Raw genomic sequence first — 15,924 nt, 5'->3', positions numbered from 1 at the left:
AGAATTCTTGAATAACAAAATAAATCTGAGTGCTGTTATCATATGCAAATACAATGATTCTTCCCATATAGATCATCATAGTCATAGCTAATTACTTCCAATATGCAAAATATATATGTACCCTCTTTTAAGAATGTCAAGTTGTCCCAAATTCAAAATCATGCCTAAATATAGTTATTTAATAAGAGAGTTACTTTAAATATCATCACCACCCTGCTAACTTTAAATAGTTGGCATATATTGTAGTTAATTATAAAATAGAAGCACAAGGTCTTTTTATAAAAGTTAAACAAACATTACTAACTCAATGAAGCATGAATGTTATCAAACATTTTAAAAGCACTTACTATAAGTAAATGTAAAAATAATTTTATTTTCAAAACAAACTCTTATACTCAACTTCTCAAAAATGTCTTTTGCATAAGTTAGGATAGACATCCTCTTCCTGTGGGGCCAATAGCAAGCATGCTCGCTACTTTAGAAAGATATCACATAATTTTTCCTGGATTATGTACTTAAAGGGCAAAGTTAGTCTTTTGAATATTAACATAGCTTTATGACAACATAAAGCAGATCCTTTCCTAGGTGTATCATTCCTGGTGGTTGGTTACTTGCTTTTCAAATTTTAACATGCCAATAAGAGCATCTTTATTCATTAGTTAGCTCACACAAAATCTAACAGAAATGTTATATGATCCTTAGATAACTATGTGATCCTTAGATAACATCATATAGATGAAACATGAGTATTGCATGTCTGCCTCTGGTTCCGGCTCATTAAATACTGTGGTAAAAATCTACCCTGAAAAGGAGATCTTTTAAAATACCTTGAATACTTCCTGACCTAGACTTTAGAAAAATCTCTGTTCTATTTGGAATTTTAAGCCATTAAATTGTGCTAGAAATGCATAGTCTAGCCCCACACTAGTTTTTGATCCTTCTTCGGGATTCCTCAGGGACATGTTAAACAACCTTGGTCCCTTCACCACAATGGAATTATGAAATCAGCCAATTTTCTGAAGGACAGAGTAGGATTCTTCATAGCCAATCTTCATGAACACCAAAGTAACCCAACATCTCTGATTTGTTGGTTCACTGTCTTGTACCACTTCATGGTTAGTCTAATCTCTTCAATCTGAAGGTTTTGGCCAAAATCACAAAAAAAAAAAAAAGCAAATGCAACTTTAGGCAATATGAATGTTAGTGTGATGCTCATAATAAAAGAGGTAATGGACCTACTCCTCTGAGCTAGTCAGTCCACACCTGCATTAACCAAGTGAGCTATGACCAGAGATGAGGTGACTTGGGAATATATCATATGTGAAATTAAACACATTGTTATTTTTTAAAATTTGTTTAGATGTTGATTGGCCTTTTTTTATTCGTTTACTTATATACATTGCTAAGAATGAGACACAGTGCCTCATACATGCTAGACAAGTGCTGCGCCACTGAGCCACAACCCCAGGCCCAACCCATTGGTATTTAATCTAAAGAATGGAAGACTCAGAGTAACACCAAACTGAAATTCAAAGGCTTTCATATTTGAAATATTTTAGGACTCTCCCTTTATATTTCAGACGAAAGAGACACATTTTGGTTCAAATATAAGGGGGGAAATTAATAATTAGGATTGTCTTAAAATGTAATAGTTTTGTTGCAATACTGGAGACTAAACCCATGGGTACTCTACCACTGAGGTACCTCCCCAGCCTTTTAAATTAATTTACTTAGTTTTGAGATAGAGTGTTGCTAAATTGCTCAGGCTATCCTTGAATTTGGGATCCTCCTGCCACAGCTCCATCATCCAGTTGCTGGGACTGCAGACAAATACCATATACAGTTTATTTTAAAAATACCCTTTATTGATTGGCCTTATGGAGTCCAAATTTATAAGATCCTAATTTCTTATTCTGCTCTTATCTCTAAATTGATTTTATTTTTTTTTCTTTTTAAGCATGCTCTTATCTTACTTTTGTATAGGTTGCTATCCTCATCAGTTAGTATAAGATTCTTACAAAGTTCCTCTTATCTCCAAACATTAAGCCTGTAGCAGCATATAATTGGTATAACATTATTCCTGCAGAGCTCTTCTTTAAGGTAAAATAGCCTGTAATTTTCTTTCTCCTTTTTAGATGGGTCAGTATCTATTCTGAAATTGCCATATAAACACCTGATGAAAGTGAGATCTGCAGTAAAATAAGGCCTGATAAAGTATCACACTAATTTTTATGTATGGTTGGAGAAAATGGCATTCTTTTATAGGAAAGAGAAATCACAAGATTTACAACATTTACAAGACTCCATGCCCTTCAAACTTTAATGCTAGTCTATATTTCTTATAATTAAAAAAATTCTCACAAACATTTCTTGCTTACTTTACTCTTGATGTGATTCTAAGAATTGTCAACTATATTCCAGTGGGAAAATAAACTCCTCAATCACATTAGTCATACCGTTGTTACCTTTCCATATGTCATACACTGAAATGCCTACATTTCTGCCTGTCTATAGCTAGACGGTTAGTGCTCCTTTCTGCTACAGCATCCACTCATTAAGACATGACTAAATGATTCCATCTTACAGACAGGGAGTCCTTCCTGCAGAAATGACACTTGATTCTGAGATCCCATACTTAATCTATATGCCAGGTCCTTCTGCCAGGACATGCAAATGCTTTCTCTCCTGATTTCAATGATGTGATTCACCACCTCCATTGGGCATAAGGTTTTGTGACACCATAACGTTTATACTATGATTCAGCCTATATTGGACCTCTTGTCTCTCACCCAGGTATGGCAATAATATATTAAGAGACAAAGCTAATCCTCTGCTTGTCCTTGGAGAGAAGTCTTTTTCAAATAATCTATATGTCATAAAAGATTGTCATGAATCCTATTCTCTGTTCATTTGCTCACTTTGACCAATCTAAAGTCTACTTTCCTACTTTCCTTTGATAACTCCAGGTCGAAAACTGAAAGTAATGGAGTGTGATGATGTACAAGATATACACAAGAACAAACACCTGCTGGGAAAAGCCCCAGTTTTCTGTGTCCCCTGTCAAGCATCAAGTTTCACTACCTTCATAAGAGTCCTCACTAAGCTCCCTTCCCAGTGACATAACATTACCTTCACAGCTGTTCCGATAGCAAGTGGCTCACTGTCACTTATGCCAGAGAACCCCCAAAGGAATCATTTGTATAGTCATTTGGACATCTTTTTAACTCCACAGAGATCAACATGATTACTCTGGTTTGAGGACCCCTCTATAGTTATATTTTTGGTGACTTTACATCTTGTTTTGTCTGGTATGATCAGAATATTTTCCTATTGTGAGCACCCCTTTCTTTCTCAAAAGTATCTCAGTATGGAAAAAGATGTTTGCAGATGCCCTATTTATACTCTGCCTTAGGCAGAACCTCTTTGCCTGTCTGTCAAAATGTCCTTGGATACCACCCCCAGTCTGCTAATCAGACAGAAGTAACCAGTCAAACCTTAAAGCTGTATCTTCAGGGCCACCCTTCCTACCACCAAGATAACTAATTGATTATTTCTCCTTCCTACTATCAAAGTCACTTATTTAAAAATCACCCAACCTTATCTCCAATCACCAAATACCTATGAAATATATTTTCTAACCAAGAAATTTCATGGGCTAATTCTTCTGCTTTTAGCTATAGAATACTGTGAGGGATTCTAAGCCACAAAGGATAACTGAAAGGCATTTAAGACCTTCAAATGTCATGGTACCCAAAGCTAACCCTAAAGGCATGTTACTAGTCTCCATAACATCTTGATACTTCTCTCCCTTCAGCCCTTCACAAGGCTACATGGTAGGGTTCTCATCTTCTCATTATGACCTTCATATTGGTGATATACGTCTATAGCTCCTAATACTTTCAAATTCTACAGTGTACTTCATCAGTTGCTCCTTTATTCCAGACAATTCAACTCCAACTTTTCATACTAACAAAGGATATTTAGGAGTATGTAGTTACTGTCATTCCAGATTATTGGCTCCACTGGAAACAAATTTAGTACTTCAACAAATGGTATAAAATACAAAGAACAATGCTGGGGACCTGCCTCCCCACCTCTGCTTGCTATTTAGGTCCTTGGCCACTGCCCTCCAGGGAAGATGCAGAGACCCATAGTACTGGGATTTCTACTGCATCTGGTCCCTAGAGAGCTCTTTAGTCTACTTGAAGAATAGCATCACCTCCTATCCTCAAGGATCTAATTCTCCTTGAGAATGCCTGAAAAGATATTTGCCAGGAAGCCTACATGAGATAAATTTTCTGAGCCTGTGATTCTGGTCTGCCTCCTGCTTTACCCATTAGCTTTGCTTCTATGCTACCAATTCAATTTCTATGCCAGTTAAAGGCAGGCAGGGATTGTGCCTTAATTAGCAGATTCCCAATGGTCCATCACAAAATTGGGAATTGGGCAACAAGCATATCTTTTTACAATATCTTGTAACTCTCTCTTTTCATGTTTGCTTGAGGCTTGGCCTGAAAAATGTTGACAAATTGGGGTGGCGGTATGAGATTCAGAGTGAGGAGCCTTGAAGATAAGGAGTACTACAGGTTGGATGTGGTCTAGTTGCTAAAAAGGTTAAGTCATGTGGGTGTGAACTATCTCTTATAAGGCAATAAACAGAGGCATTTTGGAGAGAAGCAGGAAACTAGCCTAGTATAGAACCAGAGAGATATCTTCAGATAGCAAATCAGCCAAGTTGTTCAAATAAGAGCTCTTTAGGTGAAGGCAAAAGTGATGCTAAAAGATGCTGCATTTCATGAGGCAAAATTGGGGGCGTGCCTTAAAGGACATACATGCCCCTTTCATTTCAAGACAAAGGGTTATAGTTCCAAGAAGTATTTTAAGTCTGAAGAGTAAGGGAAGGTAGTGAAAGACAGCTGCGTCCTAATAAATTTTCTATTTTAAGGAACTGGCTCTCAAGAGTGATTCATTTGATCAGTCTGACACAGGTTAGGAAGGAAGTCAGAAAACTAAGCCAAGTGCTGAGAGCTATAAATTTTAATTACTCTTAACTGAGGCTCTCAATTTCACTCACATACTGGATTAGAACAAATCTTAGTCAACACAGCTAAGTAGAAATCCAGTCTGGAGCTCAAAGTTCCATATCCCAAAGATAGTTCATAAATGTAGCAAGTGTCAAAGGATTCAACATCTAGTATGGGAAGTGGTTCAAAAAGTAGTTTACCAAATTATTCATGCATGCATGAATATATCACAATTCATCCTAATTGTATGTATAACTATAATGCACCAATTTACAAAATAAATAAATAAATGGAAGACCAAAAGAGTAGAAGAAGAGGGTCAGGGGGAGGAAGGATGGGAGGGAAAGAGGAAGTACTGAAGATTGAACTGGAGCAAACTATGTTATATGCAGTTGTGAATGTCAAAATGAATCCCACTATTATGTATAACTATAATGCACTAATAAATATTTTTTAAATAATTAAAAAAAAAAAAAAAACAGACCGGGCTAGGGGTGTGGCTCAGTGGTAGAGCACTTGCCTGATGCATGCGAGGCCCTGGGTTCGATCCTCAGCACCACATAAAAATAAATAAATAAAAATAAAGGCATTGTGTACAACTAAAAGAAATATATATATCAACCATAGCACCAGAGAATCTAGACTAAATAGATACTCAGAAATTCAGGCTGACAATCAGCAGGCACTTACAAAATATATCAACAAACAAAATGGCCTTGATTCTGGTGTGATGGCACAAATCTGTAATCCCTACAACTCAGGAGTATGAGGTAGGAGGGTCACAATTTCAAAGCCATCCTTAGCAATTTATCAAGACCCTAAGCAACCTAGCGAGATTCTATCTCAAAAAAATAAAAAAGGTCTGGGATGTAGCTCAACGGTTAAGCACCCCTGGGTTCAATCCCCCAAAATAAAATAAAATAGTCTCTATCCATATGAATACAGGAGGACACAACTGGGAAAAGTTATGACCAAAGCAAGGGAGGCCTGCAGTACTTGATCAACTCCTTAGTTCCAAGAAACTCAAGTTCAATGAAAAGAGCTACATGAAGTCTTATGAATCAGGGAAATGTATTATCAAATTAGAGGCATAAAATTAGAGACACTAGAATATTTTGTGTACCCTAATGAGTAAAGATAGGTCCTAGAGCCTGTCTCAGGGTTGTTTTGCAGGGAGAGATAGAGGCAGAAAGTGAAAACTAGGTAGGGTATCATTTTAAGTTATAAAATATATAAAATAAACTAAAAAAAATAAGTTTTTTTTAAAAGAAGCAAAATATTCCAGGTACTGTTAAAGCCCCATTCTCCAATCCCTTTTCCTTTCCTTTCTTTCCATGAGAAAGCACCATCTTGAAATTTACACACATCCTTACCATGAATATTTTTAGTTTTACTCTATGTGTATGAATCCTTGAACAATATATGCTATTGAGTGTTCAAATGTTTTACATAAACAGTATCATGTGGTACGTATTTGTAGAATACCATATAATCTAGCAATCCCATGGTGTTTACTTTTGAGAAAGGAAAATAAATGGTCATACAAAATCTACACACAGCTGGCTACAGTGCTGCTACTCAGGAGGCTGAGCCAGGAGGTCCTAAGTTCAAGGTCAGCCTGGTCAATTTAGTGAGACCCTGTCCCAATAAAAATTAAAAGGGCTGGAGATATAGCTCGTGGTAGAATGCTTGCCTAGCATGTGCAAGACTTTAGGCTCAGTTCTCAGTACTGCTAAAACAAACATAGAACAAACAAACAAAAAAACCTGCACACAAATTTTTATTGTGAAGTTTTTCACGATCACCCCAAATTGGGAACATCTCAATGTCCTTCAACTGATGAGTGAATAAGAAAACTAGTAGATCTATATAATTGAATACTATGCAACAACAAAGAGGAAAAACTACAGATATAAGCAATGTTATGGATTATATCAAATTTTTTTATGCTAAGCTAAAGAAGCCAGACTCAAAAAGCTACATACACATAATTCCATGACATTTTAGAAAAGACTAAAAATATACCAATAGTCAATAGAATGGTGATTGCCAGGGCCTGAGGCAAGGAGAGGAATTGATTATAATGAGGCCCCACAAAATTATTTTTAAATGAAATAAATATTTTATATATTAATTGTAGTGGTGTTTGTACAACTGAATGCATCCATCAGGATTAATTTATATACTAAAAAGAATTAGTTTTTGGTTTATAAATTGTACCTCAATAAACCTGACTTTAAAAATAAAGAAAAAAATAAAAAGGCATTGTGTTGTATCCATCTACAAAAAAGATTCTCTCTCTTTCTCTCTCCTTTAAAAAAAAAATAAAGTGAGTGGTTTGTATGAGATATGTGTATTTATTGAATACAAATTATGGTAACTTGTACATTTGACATTTTTTTCTAATTTGTGGCCTGTAAACTTTCATATGTTGTTTATTATTACAGAGAAAATTTACATTTTTATTTAATCAAATTTACCAGTTTTCTCTTAAAATTGAGTGTGCTTTCTGTTACTTAAAATAATCCTTTCCTAGTCCAATGACATAAAAATATTCTATTGGTTTGGGGGGGTATAGCTTAGTAGTAGAGTATATGCTAAATAAGGTCAAGGCTAAGCTTAATCCTTAGCAGCCCCAAACATATTCTTTTGCGTTGTCTTCTGAAAGGTTTGAAGTTTTGCTTTTTACATGTTTTTTTTATTTATCAGGAATTCATTTGGTGTATTTTATGAGGAGGGACTTATTTTTTTTTCTTTCTCTGAATATCTAATTATAGCAGCTTTTTTCTTTTTAAAAATTTATATATGACAGCAGAATGCATTACAATTCTTATTAAACATATAGAGCACAATTTTTCATATCTCTGGTTGTTTACAGCTTTTTTCCTTCCTTAATTTTTAAGCATCAGTTTTCTTAAAGCATAAGGAACATTCCTGAGATAACACTATCCGAATTTTTTTTACCTTCATATTTGGTTCTCTAAAATAACATAATGACATTTTACAAGTCAAAAATCTTGTTACTTTACATCACAGAACACTTGACCAGATTAAGTGCAATGTTCTAATTCATTGTTTCTGCTACCTTCTGGGAAATAACATTTATAGCAAATCAATTGTTTATTATATGCTCTCTTTTGAAATAAAAATTCTAAACAGCAACTAGAATTTAAATCCCCCTGCAAGTTAGTTTTTAAAAGTTCTTATTCACTTGAAAACTAAAACCTCCATTCATACTCATAAAATATAAACAATTTAGTAAGTATTCTGTAATATATGTTGAGTATCCATAATGTAAAAAAGACTAATATCATGATTTTCAAAAGATACATTTCCAAAATAATATTCCACACGGGGTAATTTTGACCAGCATAGTCTGAAAGAAATACTGTGTAATGCAAGCCATGCATATGTTTTTTTTTAAATTTGTAGTTGTGTATGGACATAATGCCTTTATTTTATTTGTTTATTTTTATGCGGTACTAATGATCGAGAACCTAGTACCTCACAATGCTAGGCAAGTGCTCTGCCATTGAGCTACAGCCCCCATGTGTATGCCTTTAAATTTTCTAATGGCTATATTAAAAAAGAGAAACATGCAAAAATAATGTTTTTTGCTACTAGGGATTGAACCCAGGGGCACTTAACCACTGAGCCACATTCCCCAGCCCTTTTTGTATTTTATTTAGAGATAGGACCTGAGTTGCTTAAGTCCTCACCAAGTTGCTGAGGCTGGCTTTGAACTCATGATCCTCTTTGCCTCACCCTCCCAAGCTGATGGGATTACAGGCATGTACCACTACACCAGGCTCCAAATATAATATATTTTATTTCACCCAATACATATAAACTGTTTTAATTTTAGAAATATGTCAGTTTAAAAATTGAGACTTTTTATATTCTTTTTTCATACTGAGTTGCAAAGTTGAATGTGTATATTTAGAAAATTCAAACTAGTTACTTTTCAAATGTTCAGTAGCCATATGTAGTTAATGGCTACCATATTAAATAGTATAGATTTGGACCAACCTTCCTTTGTAAATAACTAAAAATGTCGGATAAATCTACATGAAGGCAAGAACCTAAGGAGTTAAGTTTATCACTAAATCAGATTTTATCTAAAGGACATTTCCCAAAAAAAGGCTCAGTTGAGTTGTGTTTTAATGACTCCTACCTAGGCTCTTAGGAGGAAGAGAGTCAAGCCAAGATCCACTCTAGGTGGGGAACATTACAGGAATCTACCACCACTCCTCTCTCCCAATAAAACACACAAAAGGGCAGCTCCCTAAGTGTCTTACTCCAGAGGCTATTGTAACAAAATATTGGATGCCATAGACTGGGTAGCTAATAAACGAGAAACATTTCCCACAATTCTAGAGGTTGCAAAGTCCAAGATCAAGATCCTGGAAGATTTGTTGTCCGGTGAGGGTCTGCTTCCTGATTCATAAAAGGTCTCTTCTTGCTGTGTCTAATATGGTGGCAGGGTAAAGGAAGCTCTCTGAAACCTTTTAAAAGTACTGATCCCATTCATGAGGACTTCATTCTCATGCACTAATCATATTCCAAAGTCCCCACTGCCAAATAACATCATTTTGGGTATTAGGTTTCAATAAATGAATTTGGTGTTACAAAATCATTTAGAGTATAACACACAGCGTAAAGATGAACCAGAAATTAGCCCATCACACACCTTCACCTCCAGGGAAAGAAGCTGTCTTTAATATATTTTTTTAAATTTTGTAAATAAAAAATACACATCATTTTTCTTGCTAAGGATTGCTTTAGCTATTCTGAGTCTCTTATTTTTCCAAATAAATTTCATGATGGCCTTTTCTATTTCTATGGATAATGTCATTGGGATTTTAATAGGAATTGCATTAAATCTGCATAACGCTTTTGGTAGTATGGCCATTTTGACAATATTAATTCTGTCCAGGAGCTTGGGAGATCTTTCCATTTTCTGAGGTTTTCTTCAGTTTCTTTCTTTAGTGTTCTGTAGTTTTCATTGTAGAGGTCTTTCACCTCTTTTGCTAGATTGATTACCAAGTATTCTTTTTTTTTGAGGCTATTGTGAATGGAGTAGTTTTCCTAATTTCTCTTTCAGTGGATTCAATGCTGATGTATAGGAATGTGTTTGATTTATGGGTGTTGATTTTATATCCTGCTACTTGGCTGAATTCATTTATTAGTTCTAGAAGTTTTCTGGTGGAATTCTTTGGATCTTCTAGATATAGAATCATGTTATCAGCAAATAGTGCTGGTTTGAGTTCTTCTTTACCTATTTATATCCCTTTAATTTTTTTCTTTTGTCTAATTGCTCTGGCTAGAGTTTAAAGGATGATGTTTAGTAGAAGTGATGAAAGAGGACATCCTTGTCTTGTTCCAGTTTTTAGCAGGAATGCTTTCAACTTTTCTCCATTTAGAATGATGTTGGCCTTGAGGTTAGCATATACAGCTTTTACAATGTTGAGGTATGTCCCTAATTTTTCTAATGTTTTGAACATGAAGTTGTGCTATATTTTGTCAAATGCTTTTTCTAAATCTATTGAGATGATCATATGATACTTGTTTTAAAGTCTATTAATATGATGAATTATGTTTATTGATTTCCGTATGTTGAACCAACCCTGCATTCCTGGGATGAATCCTACCATTTGACTCAGCTATCCCACACCTTGGTTTATACCCAAAGGATTTAAAACAAGCATAGCATAGTGAGGCAGCCACATCAATGTTTATAGCAGCTCAATTCACAACAGCTAGACTATGGAATCAACCTAGGTATCCCTCAATAGCGGAATGGATAAAGAAAATGTGGTATATATACTCAATGGAATATTGCTCATCTTTAAGGAAGAGAGAAATTATGGCATTTGCCAGTAAATGGTTGGTGTTGAAGAATATCATGCTAAGTGAAATATGCCAATCTCACAAAACCAAAGGCCAAATGTTTTCTCTAATATGTGGATGGTAATCCACAATAAGGAGGGGGGCACTAGGGAAGAATAGCATTACCTTAGATTAGGTAGAGGGAAGTGATGGGAGGGGAGGGGAGGGGATGTGGGGACAGAAAAGATAGTAGAATGAAACAGACATTATTACTGTATGTATATATGTGACTACATGACCAATATGATTCTGCAACATGTACACTCAGAAAAATGAGAAATTATATCCCATATATGTATGATATATCAAAGTGCATAAATGCTTTCTACTGCCATGTATAACTAATTAGAACAAATAAAAAAATTTAAATACACATCATAAAGGAAATTACTAAATGTTTAAAATGATATACTAATGAAACCACATATTAAAAGTTGTGGGGGACATGAGAACTTTTCTGAGAGGCTCACCCTCCACAAGGCTCTCTATCTAGGAGGGTAGCACATGTAATCGGTGTGTACTTGCAGATCTAGAAGGGCAGGGGGTGCTTTCAAGCCTGAACACACAAGAAATCCCTGAACACTAACTCTGTCCTGATTCTACCATGCTAGTCTAGGATACCTGACCAGTTCTCTTGCTGGGATTAGAGGTGTGCAGAGTCTCAGTACATGGCCTTCACTTTAGTGACCGAACTTGGCTTTTGGATTCCTACACAAGCAGATGACTGTCTTGAAGTCATACATAGTTCCTAAAAAACAAAAACAAAAACAAACAAACAAACAAAACAGAGAGCAAAAGCCTTGTGGGATGAAGCTAAAGTAGTTCTTGGAGGAAAACTGATTATTTTCCCTATTTTACATCGGTAAAGATAAAATTTATATTAAGCATCCAACCCAAGAAGGTAGAAAGAAAAAAAAACAGATAATTCTATTCATACACAATTTTTTTTCACTGATTAGAAAATGAGTAACTATTCTCTCAACTTAATTTATGAACTAAAATACCTAACTTCCAAACTAGGCAAAGGCAGTGTAATGTCACTCACAAGCATAGAGTTTCAAACAAAATATTCCAAATAAGATATTCTCTTTACCCGTCCAAAAGGCATTTATTGAAGATCAGTTAGGAGCCAAGTTCTGCAATATAATGGGGACAGGATGAATAATATATGCTCTCTACTCTCAAGTAAATGAAATTCAGTGGGAAGATAGCTATGCTAATAATTATGATGTAATATAATTGCTCTAGTGGAGGTGTATAATGGGAACAAAGTGTAATGGTAATAGAGATGAGAATATCTAACTTTTCAATGTTCTTGGTGAGTTTTAAAAGGTTCTACTGGAGGACCCCTTAAATGGAGACTTTGGATGAGCAGGTGGTAGTGGATGGAGGTGGAGAGTAGATTAGGGATGTTCAAATGTGCACATCTATGGGTAGTGCATACTGTGAAGAAGGAAAAGCAGACAAGGATGAGGAAAACCCCAGCTATTCAGAGGAGAATTTGGAAGGTTTGCTTTTCTTTTGACTCAATGCACAGAAGGAAGAAGTGACTGCAGTTAATACTTAAAATATAAAGTTATCAGAGACCGAAGAATAAATGCATAGGTATAAAAGGAATGCAAAGTATGGATTTTTTTTCTCTATCAAAACAAAAGAGAGATAAGTAGAGCTGAGGAAGGAAATTGAGGGAGAGAAGAGGGATGTGAAAAGGGAGGAACAGTGGAATGAAATTGACCAAATTATCTTAGGTACATATATAAAAATACCACAATGAATTTCACCTTCAAAGAAAAAGGAATGCAGGTATGAAGTGTATATAAATATACAAATTCATAGAAATTTACAAAGAATTTTCATTAACCTCAGTTTTTAACTTTTAATTTTTGTGTCAATTTGTATGCATTTTGTGTTCACATTTTGAAATCTATATATAAAGTCTGTATAAAGGTAAGTTCTATTCTGATGAAAACAGAGACAGGATTATACTTTTCAGAGTGCTTTATGCCAAAAAACATGAAACATATTTGTTAGGATTAATCACTTTCCAATCAGCTGGTATGCTTTAATAATTTGATTTCTAGTTGCAATTACATAGTTCTTTGAATCATAATTAAGCTATAAACATATTAGTGTTAATATATAAACATATTAGTGATTTTTTTTAGTTGAAAATTGTCATCTTGGAGTAATGAACTTTTAGACATTCTAACTTTTTTGGCTGAATAACCTTTATAGTAGCTGCAGGATGCTAAATATTCTTATTATCAGTGTAGAGGGGATTGGCATCTGTTCTTTAATTGGTTAATCACTTTCTGCTGAATTGCTACAGGGATTCACATTGAATGAATGGTAAGAGGTGAGTTTTATGTTGTTTCTTGTTATTAATTCTAGTATAACTGCACTGTGTCAAAGTCTTCAGTTTGTATGTCCTAGGCTCTTAAACTTTGGGGACAATTGCTTATAACCTAGAATACAGCCTTTCAGGGTCTCTGTTTATCTATAAAATGGGGGTCAGGGTTATTGAGGAGTTTAGATTAGTGATTTCCAAATGTAGCCACATGTAAGAATCACCAGGGTGTGTGTGGAGTGTGGGGAGAGAGTGATGAACATATTGGCATCCCAGACCTCCTCCCCAGAGATTCTAATTCCATAGGTTTATAGTAAGTCTTGAAAAATTTTAATGTCCTTTCAAAATGATTCTCAAATGGTCAGCTGAGCATTGGAAAACTATTGAACTGTGATTTAAATAGTACTGTGGGACTTACCCTTGTGATAATGTATGCTTATCATGTTTGAGGCCCTAGGTATGAAACCCAGCACCCTACTACCACACACGCACACACACACTCTCACACACTAAGTTATTACTATGGGCTCTAATCTATTAGTGCAGAGGTTGTGTCAACATCTTGCTTTAAAAATAGTGCCCTTTGGTTTACACATTGTCTATGGCTGCTTTCCTGCCATAGGACAGACATTGAGTGATCCTAACAGAAAGCACATGGCCCACAGAACCAAAAGTATTTACTATCTGGCCCTTTACAGAAAACATTTGCTGATCCTTTCGTTAGTGGGTTATAAAATCATTTTAAAAATTGCAATTGATATTTAAAAAAACCAGAAAATATTAAGGCATATTGCATGTAAATAAGTGCTATTATTAAACATGAATATGTAATCATGAATAAATATATGCTGTATATATGTATGTGTCTGTATAGATACATAGACACACATAACCATATTTATGTACACTGAGGAAAAATGTATTTTTCACTATAGGTAGCAGTCAAAAAAGCCTGAAAAATTTGATGTAAGACCTCTTTCACTTGTGATTTCTCAGTTGCTGGGAGCTACCTGGCTGCAATTTGGGTGAGAGGGAGGCCTGTATGGAAGAAGAGATACACAGAGAACATTTTCTACCTGCTGTGGTTCTTAGGGCTGCTTGTTACTTGGTGAGTCAGTATTGCTCTTCAAGGAAGGATAGTGCTCCAATGCCCACATTTATCAAAAATGTCATTGCTCGAAATGGAACCAATGCAAAGGGTATGAGGATGTTTCAAATGGGTCTAATACTGAACTCATGGCATCATGAAGGTTCACTGCAGAATATGGTGCCTTAAACTAAGAAATACTGTATACTGCTTGGATGCTATTTTTACTGTAGTGCCTCATTCTTGTGGCTAGTACAACCATCTCAGTCTTGCTTTGAGATGAATGTTACTCACGATAGCACCAAGTGTCACATTTTGTGAATGCACCAGTGGTGGCACAAGGAGTAATAAACAGCAGGAGCAGAGCTAGGAAAGGAAAGTTCCTTGTACTCTTTGAAGGAGTCTCATTTTCCCACCTGAAAGCTCTAATGTATTTAGGTTTCCTGGTGAAAATTCCAGTCTGCTCGTGTGATAAACCATTTGCTGTCAAGATTAAGGGACTGGGCCTTATCAAGACTATAGCTAGGTAAACAGATTGCTACTTTAAGGAGAATTAGTATACAATAAAATATAATTTGCATTTTAAATTAAAAGTAATTTGATGATTCAGAAAGTCTGTCAGAATCAAGCAGTACTGAGTCATGATGTAAGTATATAAAAACATTGGTTAATAGCACTTTTAAAGGGAACTAGAGCTTAAATTTTGGTTCACTTATTTCTTAATACAGTTAGTACTGCATAGTTGGCCTTTATGTATGATCAGCTGCTGGACTGAGAAGTACTTATGGTTATCTGGTCTTCTGATCTGATGCTTGATTATTTCTGATTTATTTAACAAATACACATACCATATACATATGTTCGGCATATACATACATACCATATACATCCAATAGCCAAGCACTATTCCATGCACTGGGATACAATGGTGAAAACATTCTCTTTCCTCATGGAATTAATATTCTCGTGGGAACCAGGTGATTGCCAGCTTCCGTTCTAACTCCTCTCTCAAGGGAACTCATTAGCCATCACATCTTTAGACATCGCAGTCTCTCCTGTCAATTTCACTTTCATATCTCATTTAGAATACAAACCCACTTTGTCACAACAGCCCCTTAAATATTTGAAGACAGTCCTTACATATATTACATATATCTAATCTCATTTCCTCTGGTCTACCTTCACTCCCCAACCCTGAGTGTTCTTTTCCAAGCTAAGACGCTGCCATTCCCTCAGCTATTCCTCCTGGGACAGCTTCTCGCCCCACTGTCCTCTGAATGTGATACAGGCTGTGTCTGATATAACTAATGAAGACTTGCTATTCTTATGATACTTAGTGGCCACTTAATAAACTTTTCTCTTATTTCCAAATAACATTTTTATACTCTGCTTTGTGATGCTGGGATTGGGACTCTGTAAGTGGCACTGGCTTTGGCAGCTGGTTTCCTGCCCAACAGAGATGTGAGAGGGAGACTGGAGGGCAGTAGAAGGAAGGTCCGGCTCTTCATGTTTTGCTGTAGTTACCAGTCTCCTGGTGGCATAAGTTCTCACTGTGGCTGAGGCAGCTGGTTCTGTTC

This window comes from Marmota flaviventris, chromosome 4 (assembly GCF_047511675.1).
Source record: "Marmota flaviventris isolate mMarFla1 chromosome 4, mMarFla1.hap1, whole genome shotgun sequence".
Lineage (NCBI taxonomy): Eukaryota > Metazoa > Chordata > Mammalia > Rodentia > Sciuridae > Marmota > Marmota flaviventris.
Note: the sequence above shows the minus strand (reverse complement) of the source record.